A 13,719-nucleotide genomic window follows, 5' to 3' on the forward strand; every position below is an offset into this window, starting at 1 on the left:
CTGTACTAAATGCTAAGAATAAGAAAAATGGTTTAAAAAAAGACCTCAAGCAGCTTACAATCTAATTAGCGAGATGACATGCAAACAATAAATTGGAAATAATCAACTGGATAAATTGGAGATAATCAACATTTCCTGTACCTCCTGGGTCCAGAGTAGCATATGTGCTATCTAGGAACTGAGAAAGGGTACAGCTGCGTGTCTGTAGATTAGGTATTTAATAACGTGTTGTTTTGTTGCTTTTATTGATTCTATGCCAAGAGCAAAATGTTATATGCAGCATCCCAGCAGACCTGGAGAGTTGAATCCATTATGCTAAGATCTTGTGAGTAGGTCTCAGTGAAATAAGGCAAGTTTAGAGTAGGAAGAGTTTCTGGGAGATGAAAGTACCATTAACTACAGCTCCTATACTTAGTGAGTCAACAGGATGACTGAGAGATGCACTAAAAACCAATATAAATACTTCTTGTAGAACAGGATTAGGTTAGTGATTAGCAGCACCACCTAGTGCTGAAACACCAAACTACCCAGACACCTCACCCTGGCAGTAACCCCAGGTTCTTTATATGCTCATAGACCACAAGCTCAGCCCTGTCCTACCAAGCTGAAAGTCTTTGAGTGTGAGCCCAGTGGTAGACTGTATGTCTTTCTTCTAAAGACCAGACTAATTAATGAGTTCAAAAAGGCTAATCATCAGATTGGCCACCAATTAAAGTATTTTCTGGTAATAAAAACTCATGAAGACAGAGTAAAGTTGTGGTCAATTTTGGTGGAAGGAGCACCCCAAAAGATGAAATCCTTGAAATACAGTAATAAACAGAGAAAAAAAGCAGAAATCAACAACAATGACAATGACAACACAACTCAATAATTGACAAAGAATGAGATATCCAGGAATAGGCTGGTTTGAGGAACAAGAAGACGGCAAAATGAAGAAGGAACCAAAAGACTACCTTGAATGAAATGCTATCGACAAGTCACAGAGTAGATAAGCCCCATGCAGGTAATTGAGAATGGGATGTATTCCCTATTTCCTGATACCTCCCTTATTCTAAGCATTGGTCAAAGGTTTCTTGATCCTCTGGCCCTACATTCTCAGGAAGGATAGGAGGAAGAATGATAGGAATTAGGCATTACATGCCTTTCTCAAGCCTGTTTTCTGCTTACATCTGTCCCCTTCCCCTACAGCCTCCTCCAAATGTTCCTACTCCTCCTTCCACACTCTGTTCCAGAAAGGCTTCCCTCCTGTCCCCCAGTCCTCCACCCACTTGACATTTTAAATAGGTCTGGTATTTTCTGACAGGCAAGGCAGAGTCCCTCCTCTGCTCTACTGGAAGACTGGAAGACTCCTACAATATTAGATATGTGGGAAGAAGAGAGGGAGGAAAGTCTTATTGTAGGCCCAGCAGGATTCAGAGTACCTACTGGTCACCTGTAGAATGAAATTTGCTACAGAGAAAAAAAAATATGCTATAAATATTTTTGTTGTTCAGTCATTTTTCAGATGTCTGACTCTTCGTGATGCCATTTGAGGTTTTACTGGCAAAGATACTGGAATGGTTTTGTCATTTCCTTCTCCAGCTCATTTTACAGTCAAGGACACTGAGGAAACAGGGTTAAGTGACTTGCCCATGGTCACACAACTAGTAAGTATCTGAATCCAGGTCTTAATTCAGGAAGATAAATCTTCTTGACAACAGGCCTGACACCTGACATATATACATGTGTATATGTGAATATGTGTATATATGTACATATAACTTATATGTACATATATTTCTGCACATTATATATACATAACATATTCATATATTTAAGTATATACTGAAAAAGCAATTCTGAGGAGATCATTCTTAGATTTTATAACAAATCAGAACTGGGAAAAATTTTGGACTGCATTCAGAACAAGGTGGCCTTATGAGTCTGGACTGACTAGAAAATGGGTGGGGAACCTGCAGCCTCAAGGATACATGTGGCCCTCTAGGTCTTCAAGTGTGTCCCTTTGACTGAATCCAAACTTCACAGAACAAATCCCCTTAATAAAAGGATTTGTTCTGCAAAACGTGGACTCAGTCAAAAGGCTGCACCCAAGGACCTAGAGGGCCATATGTGGCCTCAAGGCCACATGTTCCCCCCCCCCACTAGAAATTCTAGAAAGCATGAGGTTTCTGTGCTGTGGGCCTTTCTACACCCTCTCCTCCACCCTGCACCAATCAAAGCTGCCCCAACTGCACTCACCTTTGGAAAGGTCTGACAAATTCATTCATACTGAGGTATTAATGACTGATAACAGCTTAATGGGTAACCCCCTCAGCTCCACAAGAAAAAACACTGGACTTTGGGTCAAAAGACCTGACTTTGCCACTAATTAACTGTGTGACCTTGGGTCAGAAGATTTAGAACTAGGTGGGATTGTGGAGAGCATCTTGTTCTGAAGAATGAGGAGGCTGGGTGAGGTTATATGACTGGAGCTTATGGGATAATAGATTTGAAACTAAACGGAACATTAGGAGTCATCTCACCCAATACCTTTTTTAAGGGTAAGGAATAGCAGTGACTTGCCCTGGGCTATACAAGAAAGTGACAGAGTGGAGACTGGATCCCCACTCAGGTCCTCTGACTACAGGTCAGAGGGTTTTCCTACTGAATCACTCTATCTCCCTAACTCCACATTTTCTTTTCTCCAGGTTCCTTCAGAGCACAGTTTAGGGTGCAAGCCCAACCATGAGGCCTTTCCTGGTCTCCCCATTGGTTAGTACTCTTTCCTTCTTGGAAATTACTTTTTATTACCATGCAGATATTTTTTTATTTCCTTAGCTGTATGTGTGTTGTGTTCCATCTAACACTAGAGGCATCTAGGTGGCCTAGTGCATAGAAAATTGGGCCTGGAATCAGAAAAATGTGAGTTCAAATTCAGCCTCAGATATTTACTGTCTGACCTTGGGCAAGTTATGTAACTTCTTTTTGCCTCAGTTTCTTCACCTGCAAAGTGGAAATAATAATAGCACCTCCCTCCTAGGGTTGTTGTGAAGATCAAATGAGATCATATTTGTAAATACTTAGCACAGTTCCTGGTACATAGTAGGCACTTAATAAATGCATGTTTCCTTCCTTCTGTCACACTACCTTTTTTCTTAGTGTGATAGTTAGAGGTCATCTCCATCATTGCTCGACCTTCAAAGTGGAAGAAACAGATTATTAGAGTTGGAGGGGATGTTAGAGAGTATCTAATCTAACCTCATCTGTATCTGTCCCCAGTCCTGCCCTACTCATTTTACAAATGAGGAAAGTGAGTCCTCATCAGGCCCAGATGAGCATCTGTCCAATGTTAATTTATAGAAAAGGTTTTCAAAACACGTCCTTGGTAAACTAGCTCCACTGTGAGGTGATGGGAATGGAAAGAATGCTGTACTAGGAATTAAGATGTTGGAGCTCAACTCCTGGCTTTACTATTTATGTTGTTCTTGCATGAGAATGACAGCTAACTGAATTGTACCTCAGTTTCCTCCTCTATAAAATGAGAGGGTAGGGAAAGCTGAGAGGATCCCTAGGCCCCTCCTACCCCTGACATTCTTTGAGAATTTTCTTATGCCTAACCTCAGTTTGTGGAAGAATGAGGAGACAAACAATATGGCCCCACCCTCCTCTCCAACCCACAGACACTGGCCTGATGCCACCCCACAAACACACCCATGCCCTCTGACCTTTCCCTATTCAATGTTCACACTGCAGCTTACATAAAACTTTTGGGCAAGCTCCACTTCCCAACACCCAGAACCATCTTTTAATTAACCTAAGGAACTGCTCCTCCCTTCCTTAGGTATAGTACAATAAGGGTTAATGGGGGGGGGGGGGCCAAGGATGAGGTGAGGTGACTCATGGTAGGGAGACAAGACCTCCCTTGGGGTTACTTAGGACTGCAGTGACCCCTGCTGGTTCTGCCCTACATTGCCCCTCTTTCCTCTTTCTCCACCCTTCTCTTCCTTCCCTTACCTCTCTGTTCCTTCTGTCTTCAGTTCTCCATTCTCCCCAAGGCTTTTCCTCTTCTCTCTTCTTCCCTTCTTTTCTTCCAGTCTGTGACCTGACCAAATCTCTCTTCCCTCTCTCCTGTCCCTCAAACCTTCTCTCTGTCTTCTGCCCATTCCTTATGTCATCTTCCCAAGTCTTCCCTTCTTGTCCCTTCTGTCCTTTTGCCTCTCCCTCACTCTTCCTTCCCTGTATTCTCTCTCTTCCCCCATTTCCCTTCTTTCTGTCCGCTTTCCTTTACCCAAACTTCCTTTCCTCTCTTCTCTCCTTTCATTCTTTCTTTTCCCTTTCCAAGCTCCCTGACCTTTTTTATTCTTTTCCTCCTCCCCTCCCCCTTCTCCTTCTCCTCCTCTTCCTCTATTCCTTCTTCTCTGGTCTTCCATCCTGGCCACCTCAAAATATTGGGGGTGGGGATAAGGAAGAGAGAAAGTGTTTGCATCTCTCTGTCCCCCTTCCCACATATACCATTCTCCCCATTTTTGGCATTCTGGGGACCAGCCTGACTAGTTGAGGGATAAGGAGTACCAGGTAAACTTGAGGGGTAATCCATATAGCTTAGGGTCTAAGACCCAGGAGAATGGCCTAGGGCCATAGAGTCAGAACCAAACAAGCAAGAATTACAGACTCTGAGGTGGAAAGAAAACTACAAATTATCCAGCCTTTCTGAAGCTCTCCAGGGAGGGAGATCCCATTGCCTCCAACAGCAGCCTGTTATACTTTGGGATAGATCTCTAGGGAAGTTTTTCCTGATCTCAAATTCACCCTTTTTAAAATTGTCACCCATTGTTCCTGCTTTTGCCCTTTGAGATCAGGTAGAACAAATCTAATCCCTCTTCCAAGTGAATGTCCTTCAAATATTTGAAGATGGCTTTCCTGTTCCTTCCAAGTCTTCTCTTTAGGCTAAATATCACCAGGATTGACCTTTCTTGATTCTGGGACTCTTCACCATCCTGTTCACCCTGATCCAATCACTCCACAGGCTATAATCATCCAGAGCTCCATTAGGAGTTCCTAAGACAGCAAACTTTCCCAGTTTTACTTCCCCATCCCCAGTTATCATTAATGAACACTCATATTTCTATACCACTCTTTTAAAGGTAAAGGTTTCTTTTTCCCACAATAACTCCATAAGGTAAATAATGCAAATATTATAATCCCTATTTTACCAAAGAGAAAACAGAAACTCAGAGAATTTAAGTGACTAACCCCAGGTCATATAACTAGGAAATAACAGAGTTGAGATTCAAACAAGGTCTCCATATTGCAAGTGTAGTGCTTTTTACACCACTGTGCCCCTCCACCAATTCAACTGGCATCCTTGTGAAGCCCTCCATCCCAAGGGGGCAATTCCCTCACAGTCTGAAAACAACAGGCATAGGCTCAGGCTCTCCCAAATCTCTTAATTCCAAGGTAACTCTCTTTTTCCCTTTACAACATCCTAACCTTCCATCAGGTATTTTTAACAGACTTAGTATTGTCTAGGTTTTTCGTTATGAATTGTAAAAATTAAAGAAAATCATTCTATTTGTTTCTCATGAAGTTATTTTACTCTTGAAGGTAGGTATAGTAATATCCTTTTCCCATTACTGATTTAGTTAATGATCAAATGGACAGTACATGGCACTCCAAATTTAATGAAGACAACACCTTCCCAAATTCTTTCACCATATATTGACTGGTCCTTTCTCTTGTAATCTCCATTCTATCCTTTTCTATTCTCTTTTTTAATACTCTGAAAGCTTTAATACCTAATTTGACTCCAGTTTACTCCAGGGCTCAATTCTGTCACCAGTACCAAGTTAGACCAAGGTCCAGAAGACTTTCCTAAGTGGTTCCAAGTCAGGATGCCCAGGCACCTAGCTTCATCTCTCCATCTAAAGAGATTTCACTCTAAACAGACAGTAAAGTGGACCACTCCCCCCCCCCACCAACAGATCTCAATATACTCTACTCTCCCTCTGCCCTTGACTTTTAAATCCCCTCTTAACCATCCTAAATCCCTATTTTTACAGCAATATCACTGAACAATAGATCATAGACTTTACTACTTTCAGCATGTAATAGTGGAAAGGGCACTGGATTTGGAATCTGAGAGCTGGGCTCAAATTCCCACTTAAACATTTGAACTAGCTACTTGCTAGTTGTATAAACTTAGTTACCTTTACCAAAGTCCTCTTCTCATACTTTGTCATAGCCTGGAGGTGACTCAAGCTGCCTTGTATTTAACCCTCTTGTATATATTGTATTTATTAACTTTATTTTTTGCTTTATTTATTTTGATATGCCCTTGTCGGCTTCCCCTTTAGGATATAAGCTCCTTTCTAATAGGGATTATGTAATTCTCTGGACTTATCCCTGTGGTTTAATAAACATTTGTTAGTTGACTATTTGTCCTATAAAACTTGGAAAAGTCCAATGATTGAATGACTACCATTTCAAGATGAGCCCATGTAAGTAAAAAAGGTGCTCACTGCCAGGTTGACAATGGAGGTGTGTGTATGAGAGGCAGTGGTTAATTTTTGTCCTCAGAGACTTTTAAATTATCTCCCAACTAGGCAGTACAGTTAAAATCTCCATCAGAGAGTGGATCACAAATCCTTCAAGTGTAAGACCCTGGGCAATTGATCTAGAATTGAAGGAACCTTAAAGATCCCTGAGTTCAACCCCTTAATTTTATGGATGAGGAAACTGAGGCCCAGAGAGGTTAACTAATTTGTCTAGGGTCACACAGTTAGTGTCTGAGGCAAAATTTGAACCTCTGTTCTTGACTCTAAGTCCAGCTCTCTATCCACAATACCCTGCTGTTTCTTCTCATTGTTCAGTCATGCCTGACTTTTTTTAAATTAAATTTTATGTTTATTTTTAGTTTACATTCATTTCCACAAGACTTTAAGTTACAAATTTTCTCCCTGTCTTTCCCCTACTCACCATCCCAAAACAACAATCCCACTGAATACCCCCTCCCCCAATCTGCTCTCTCCTATATCTTCCCCCATTCCCCCTCTGACTCTCCAGTAGTGCAAGATGGATCTCCATACCCCAGCGCCTGTATATCATTTCCCAGTTGCATGTAAAACAATAATAATAATAATAATTGTTCAAAACATTTGATTTTAAAACTTTGAATTCCAGATTCCTTCCCTTTTTCCCTCATCACCCACCCTTAATGGGAAGATAAGCAATTCAATATAGGTTATACATGTGTAGTTACGCAAAACATTTCCATAGTGGATATATTGTGAAAGACTAACTATATCTCCCTCCATCCTATCCAGCCCCCCACTTGTTCTATTTTTTACTTTGACCCTGTCCCTTTTCAAAAGTGTGTGCTTCTTGTTCATTCAAGTACTCCAGGCTCTCCTACTCATGTAAGCAGTGGGTCGAATGCTAGTCGAGGGAGAAATGGACTCCATGATGTGGATTTGAACGCTTTCATATCAGAAGAAATGGCACTCCGCTTGGACAATGGTGGAACTAGAAAGAGTACCTCAGCCCAATGTGGGGATGTCATTACAGACTCACCAACTCATAAACGCAACAGAATGATCTAAACTGCAAAATGTTCAAACCCACCATGCTGCTTGCAAGCCACTTGATCCTCAACATACTACTGAAAAGGAAACATGAGGCCATCTTCCCTTGTTCACTGTTTAAGACAAGTGAATTCAATAATGATTGCCATAAAGGAAGTTTTAGGTATTACAGTAGATGCCTCTTGTAACTATGGCTTTCTTAAACTATAATCCTAGCAGAGGACATCATATATTGTGTAGTAGTTAGCAAGATCATCATAGGCAAAAATGTATCCATTCCAAGGCTAAAAGTGACCTTACTTGTATTCTTAAAGGGAAAGGAAATATCAGATGTTTATTTGGTTATAGAATGCTTTTTTGTCCTTTATTTCCTGCTGTGTTGAGTATTTTGCTTCAACAGTATTTGCCAGTTGACTGAAATTGTCTGAAACATAACTTGGCATCTTTGTCAAATCTGCAGGCTTCCATTTTCACAGCACTGTACCATACACCTAGTTTCTATATAGTAACAGTGTGCAAGTTATAAATATTGGACTATGCCCTTTTTAGTTTTAAAAGCAGTTGATAATTCTGGTGATCGTGTGATAATGTAAAGAGGTGCTATGATGGTCATGCAATTAATACTTGATATGAATCAATACAAGGATCTTTATTGGATTCACTTTGTGTGTTTTAGTACTCTAAAAGTAGCAATATTAAACTTTTCCCCAATTTAAAAAAAAAAAGTGTGTGCTTCTAACTACCCTCCCCCCCATCTGTCCTCCCTTCTATCCCCTTTTGTCCCCTTCCCCCCTACTTTTCTGTAGGGTAAAATACCCAATTTAGTGTGCATGTTATTCTCTCCTTAAGCCAAATTCAATACAAGTAAGGTTGACCCACTCCCTTTTGCTTTCCTGTTCTTCCCCTCCACTGTAACAGTTTTCCTTGCCTCTTTTATATGAGATAATATACCCTGTTCTGTCTCTCCCTATCTCCTTTCATTATATTCCTGTCTCACCTCTTAATTTTATTTTTTAAATATCATCCCTTCCTATTCAATTGATCTTGTACCCTCTATGTATACCTGTACACATATATACACACACACTCAAATGTGTATTCATATGCATATATACCCTCCTATATAGACATATATATTTATGTATACATATATATACATTTATATTCCCTTCAACTATCCTCATACTGAGAAAAGTTTCATAAGTTACAATTACTGTTTTTCCATGTAGGCATGTAAATAACTTTGATAAGTTTCTTATGATTTCTTTTCCCTGTTTATCTTCTCATGCTTCTATTGCTTCTTATATTTGAATGTCAAATTTTCTATTCAACTCTTTTTTTTCATCAAGAATGTTTGAAAGTCCTCTATTTCATTGAATGACCATATTTTCTCCTGAAACATTATACTCAGTTTTTCTGGGTAGGTGATTCTTGGTTTTAATCCTAGCTCCTCTGACATCCAGAATATCATATTCCAAGACCTTCAATCCCTTAATGTAGAAGCTACTCGATCTTGTGTTATCCTGATTGTGTTTCCACAATATTCAAATTGTTTCTTCTTGGCTGCTTATAATATTTTCTCCTTGATCTGGGAACTCCAGAACCTGGCTATAATATTCCTAGGAGTTTTCTTTTTGGGATCTTTTTTCAGGAGGTAATGGGTGGATTCTTTCAACCTCATTTTGCCCTCTGGTTCTAAAACATCAGGGCAATTTTCCTTGAGAATTTCTTGAAGGATGATTTCTAGGTTCTTTTTCTGATCATGGCTTTCAGGTAGTCCAATAATTTTTAAATGATCTCTCCTGGATCTATTTTCCAGGTCATGGTTTTTCCAATGAGATATTTCACATTGTCTTCTATTTTTTCATTTGTTTGGATCTGTTTTATAGTATCTTAATTTTTCATAAAGTCATTAGCTTCCATTTGCTCCAATCTAATTCTGAAGGAATGATTCTCTTCAGTGAGCTTTTGAAATTCTTTTTCCATCTGGAAAATTCAGCTTCTTAAGGCACTCTTCTTCTCATTGGCTTTTTAGGCCTCTTTTGCCATTTGAATTAATGTGTTGTTTAAGATGTTATTTTCTTCAGTCAGGTTGTTGACTCTCTTTCCATGATTTTCTTGCATCATTCTCATTTCCTGTCCCGATTTTTCCTCCACTTCTCTTACTTGATTTTCAAAATCCTTCTTAAGCTCCTCCATGGCCTGTAACCAATTCATATTTTTCTTGGAAGCTTTTGGGGCAGGAGTTCTGACTTCATTGTCTTCCTCCTGTTCCATGCTTTGATCCTTTATGTCCCCAAAAAAGGAATCTAAGGTTTGAATGCTGTGCTTGCTTTGCTTCCTTTGCTTGCTCATGTTGCCACTCAATTATTTGACTTTTGAGCTCTTTGCCACAGTAAAGCTCTACTTCCAGAGGAGGGATCTTTGTCCCAATTGCTGGGGTTTTCTCAGCTGCCAGAGCTATTAGTTGGGTGCCCTCTCTGTAGCCCCCCACAAGCTCCAGCTCACTGGTCACACACCCCAGGACCTCCACCCAAAACAGCGATCCAGATCCAGGCAGGTCAAGGCAAGAGCGATTACCCCCCAGAATGGTCTCTTAGTCCCCCCACAATCTGCAGACCAGGAGCTCTGAAGCAGCCACATGGAGGTGGCTGCACCACTGTGGCAGTGCTGCAGTGCCTCTGAAGCTTCTCACTCTGGGGGCTGAGGCCGGACCACACCTCTGTCCCTCCCAGTTCCAGCAGAGTTCTTCACTGACCTTTTACTTTATCTTTGGCATTTTGGGGTTGATAATTCTGGCAACCACCACAGCTGCTGGTGATCCACTCTCCTGAGGTCTGCTCCAGCTGCTGCTGGTCTGGGCCACCTTGGGGCTAAAACCTCAGGCTCATGCAGGGCTGGGCTCAGCTCCCAGAATGATGCAATGGACCCTTCCTGACGGCCTGCTGGGCTGCCTTCAGCAGGAGAGTTGTTTCTCTCTGTCACTTTGTGGGTTCTGTAGCTCTAAAATTTTTTTAGAGCCATATTTTATAAGTATTTAGGTGGTTTTGGGGAACATTCATGGAATATTCCCACTTGTAGGCTGCCATCTTGGCCCCGCCCCCCCTCATGTCTGACTTTTTGTGACTCCATGAACCATAGCATGCCAGAGCCTTCTATCTTTCACTATATCTTGATGTCTGTCCAAGTTCATGTACCATATTTCCATGACACTATCTGTCAGTCTCTCTGCCATCCCCTTTTCCTTTTGCCTTCAATCTTTCCCAATATCAGGGTCTTTTTCAATGAGTCCTGTCTTCTCATTATGTGGCCAAAATATTTAAGTCTTAGCTTCAGTATTTTACCTTCCAGTGAAAAGCCTGAATTAATTTCTTTAACTATTGAGCCCCATCTTTTCCTTCCAAAATATAATCTTGTAGGGTGGCTTTGCAAATTAACTCCTTATCCAACAGGTGACATTGCTTCACTTCAGGAATCATTATCATTATGGAAACAAATATATACAAAGCAAGCTATATATAGAATAAATAAGAAATAATTAAAAGAAAGAAAGAAAGTACTGGAATTAAGAAGGATTAGGAAAGGCTTCCTTTAGAAGGTGGGGTTTTAATTGGGACTTAAAGGAAATCAGTAGCTAGGTGATGTAGTGGTTAGAGCACTGGGCCTGGAGTCAGGAAGATTCATCTTCCTGAGTTCAAATCCCAGATCTGGTCTCAGACACTTACTAGCTGTGTGACCCTGGGCAAGTCGCTTACCTGCTTGCCTCAGTTTCCTTATGTGTAAAATGAGCTGGAGAAGGAAATGGCCAACCACTCTAGTATCTTTGCCAAGAAAACCCCAAAAAGTGTCATGAAGACTTGGACAGAGCTGAAATGATGGAACAACAACAAATAAAAGAAGCAGGAAAGGGAGCAGAGTGGAAGTAGGAGAACATTCCTCACGTGGAGGACAGCCAAAGAAAAGGCCCAGAGTCCAGAGATGGAGTTTCTTGTTTATGGATTAGCCAGGAGGCTGGTGTCACTAAAGTGAAGAGTATGGGGTTAAGAAGAGACTGAGAGGAAAGAAAGTGGAGGCACCAACTGTAGATGACCTTTTCAGGGAATTTAGCTACAACAGGCAGAAAAGATATAGGAAGATAGTGGTGACAGAAGCGTCAACTGAGGGGAGACATGGGCATGTTTGTAGACAGTAGGACATGAGCCAGTAGATAGAGAGAGACTGAATTAGTGAAAGAATGGGGATAACAGACGGGGCAGTCTGTTGGAGGAGATGGGAAGAAATGGGATCACTTGGATAGGGAGAGGGGCAAGGGGGAAGGTTAGCTTCATCATGTGAAACAGGGGTGAAGGAGGAGAGTGGCAGAAAGCACATGAGTGATAGGATAGAAGACAGGAGAAAGGTAAATTCCTGGCAAATGGTCTCAATTTTTTCTGTAAAATATGAAGCAAAGTTCTGAGTGCTGAAAAACTAGATCACTCCTCCCCCAACATCTTCCTTCCCAGGTCCCATGCATATCTCTCTGGGCCCCCCCAGTACACCTACCTCTCAAGACTGCCAAGCTGATATTAAGATGCCTGCCCCATCCTTCTGTCACATACAGGGATGAACATCTCTCCTATAACTTCATCTCTTACTTCTCTGAATACCAGCCCAAGGGTGGAACCAGTGAAGAGAGGATGGTGCTTTTTCAGCTTAAGGGAATAAGGCTGTTTGAACCAATTAGCAGCCTTCAAGGGTAAAGGGGTGTGTGTCTATGGAGTTCATCCTGTCCTGTATCCCCTTTGGGATGGGGGGGGGCAGGGAATGAACAGCTGTGCAGCTGTGTCCTAAAGCCCTGGATACTATCCTGACCTCCTTAGAAGGGTGCCTGCTAACTCTAGGGTTAGAAACCCTCCCCTACTGGCTCTAACCAAGGTGATATCAACCATTTCTGCCTTCTTTCCCCATCTAATTTCTCTACCTCTTCTCCAGCAGTCTTTTCATCCCAGAGATGCCTCTACCCTGAGGCCTGTTCTGAATTGGTGAGTCCCTGGAGCAGATTTCATGAGGTCCCCAGACACACACCCCTTTTGCCTTCCTCCCCCTCCCACAATTCCCAACTTCCCTCTATATGTTGTCTTTCCCCCTATTAAAATGTAAGCTCCTTAAGGTCAGCAACTTTTTTTCTTTTATTTATATTTCCAGCACTTAGTATAGTCCTTGGCACAAAGTAAGCATGTAATAAATGTTCTATCTGTCTGGGAATCTATAGATCTGGAAGGGTAAAAATAAATCCCAATGGTTCAATTACCCCAAAGACTAAGAGATCCTGATGGGGAAAGGACACAAACCATTCCAATGGGAGGAGGGTATAAGGAAAGGTCGGAGCATGGGTTAATATCTGGGGAAAGAAGGCCTGGGTGGGGCCAAGCCATTAATAGCCAATAATCATCAGGAGGGCAAAAGTAGCAGGTGGTTGATGGGTGGGGGTGGTAGGGAGCAAATTGTGCTTAAAAGAAAAAAAACAGATGGGGTAGGAGGGGCAAATGTGAACTTTCTTGCCTCAGCCTTAGGATGCTCCCTATACAGACCACTCTAATGACTTCACTGTCAGTGGACCAGGCCAAGCAGAAGGCTAGGACTGAGGGGCCCCACCAGTATCTGCTTCCTTTGGAGGCAGGCCAAAGACATGAGCATGACTTCAACCCACCCCACCCTCCTACAACTGCACCAAAGGACTCATTTGTCTGTCTCCACCTAGCTCCTTACACTCTTAGCAGCAGACTCCTCTCTGTCCTCTTCTCCTTTTCCTATCAGACAATACAGTTCTCCTCCTTTCCCCTTATCTACCCTCATGCCATCACCACCCTCTGCCAGAATATAATTCTCTTCTAAATTCTGTTCAATGCTTCCCCAACTACATACAGCTTTCAGGAAGTCTTCTCTGATTCACCACACCTGCCATCAATCCTTCCAATATTTTACATCCCCATAGAATTTGTGGACTCAATATTTATAATTCAGGATCATAGGATAATAGATTTAGGGCCAGAAAGAGCCTTAGAGTCTACCTAGTGCTAATCCAACACACAGACACAGACATCGACACCCACACCCACACACACACACACACACACACACACACACACACACACACACACACACACACACACACACACAC

At 41.7% G+C, this 13,719-nt stretch overlaps 1 long non-coding RNA gene across 1 annotated transcript; it reads left to right on the forward strand.

Annotated features, from left to right (window-relative positions):
- The first annotated feature begins 1,358 nt into the window (after window positions 1-1,358).
- Window positions 1,359-8,284, forward strand: LOC138144494 (uncharacterized). The gene is made up of 3 exons (XR_011163972.1): window positions 1,359-1,646; window positions 2,688-2,751; window positions 7,373-8,284. It is a non-coding gene; the product is annotated as an uncharacterized lncRNA (long non-coding RNA).
- The last annotated feature ends 5,435 nt before the right edge of the window (window positions 8,285-13,719 follow it).

Source organism: Petaurus breviceps, unplaced genomic scaffold (assembly GCF_028583685.1).
Source record: "Petaurus breviceps papuanus isolate PSGF00001 unplaced genomic scaffold, PetGlider_PUasm1.0 90701, whole genome shotgun sequence".
NCBI classification, from domain to species: domain Eukaryota; kingdom Metazoa; phylum Chordata; class Mammalia; order Diprotodontia; family Petauridae; genus Petaurus; species Petaurus breviceps.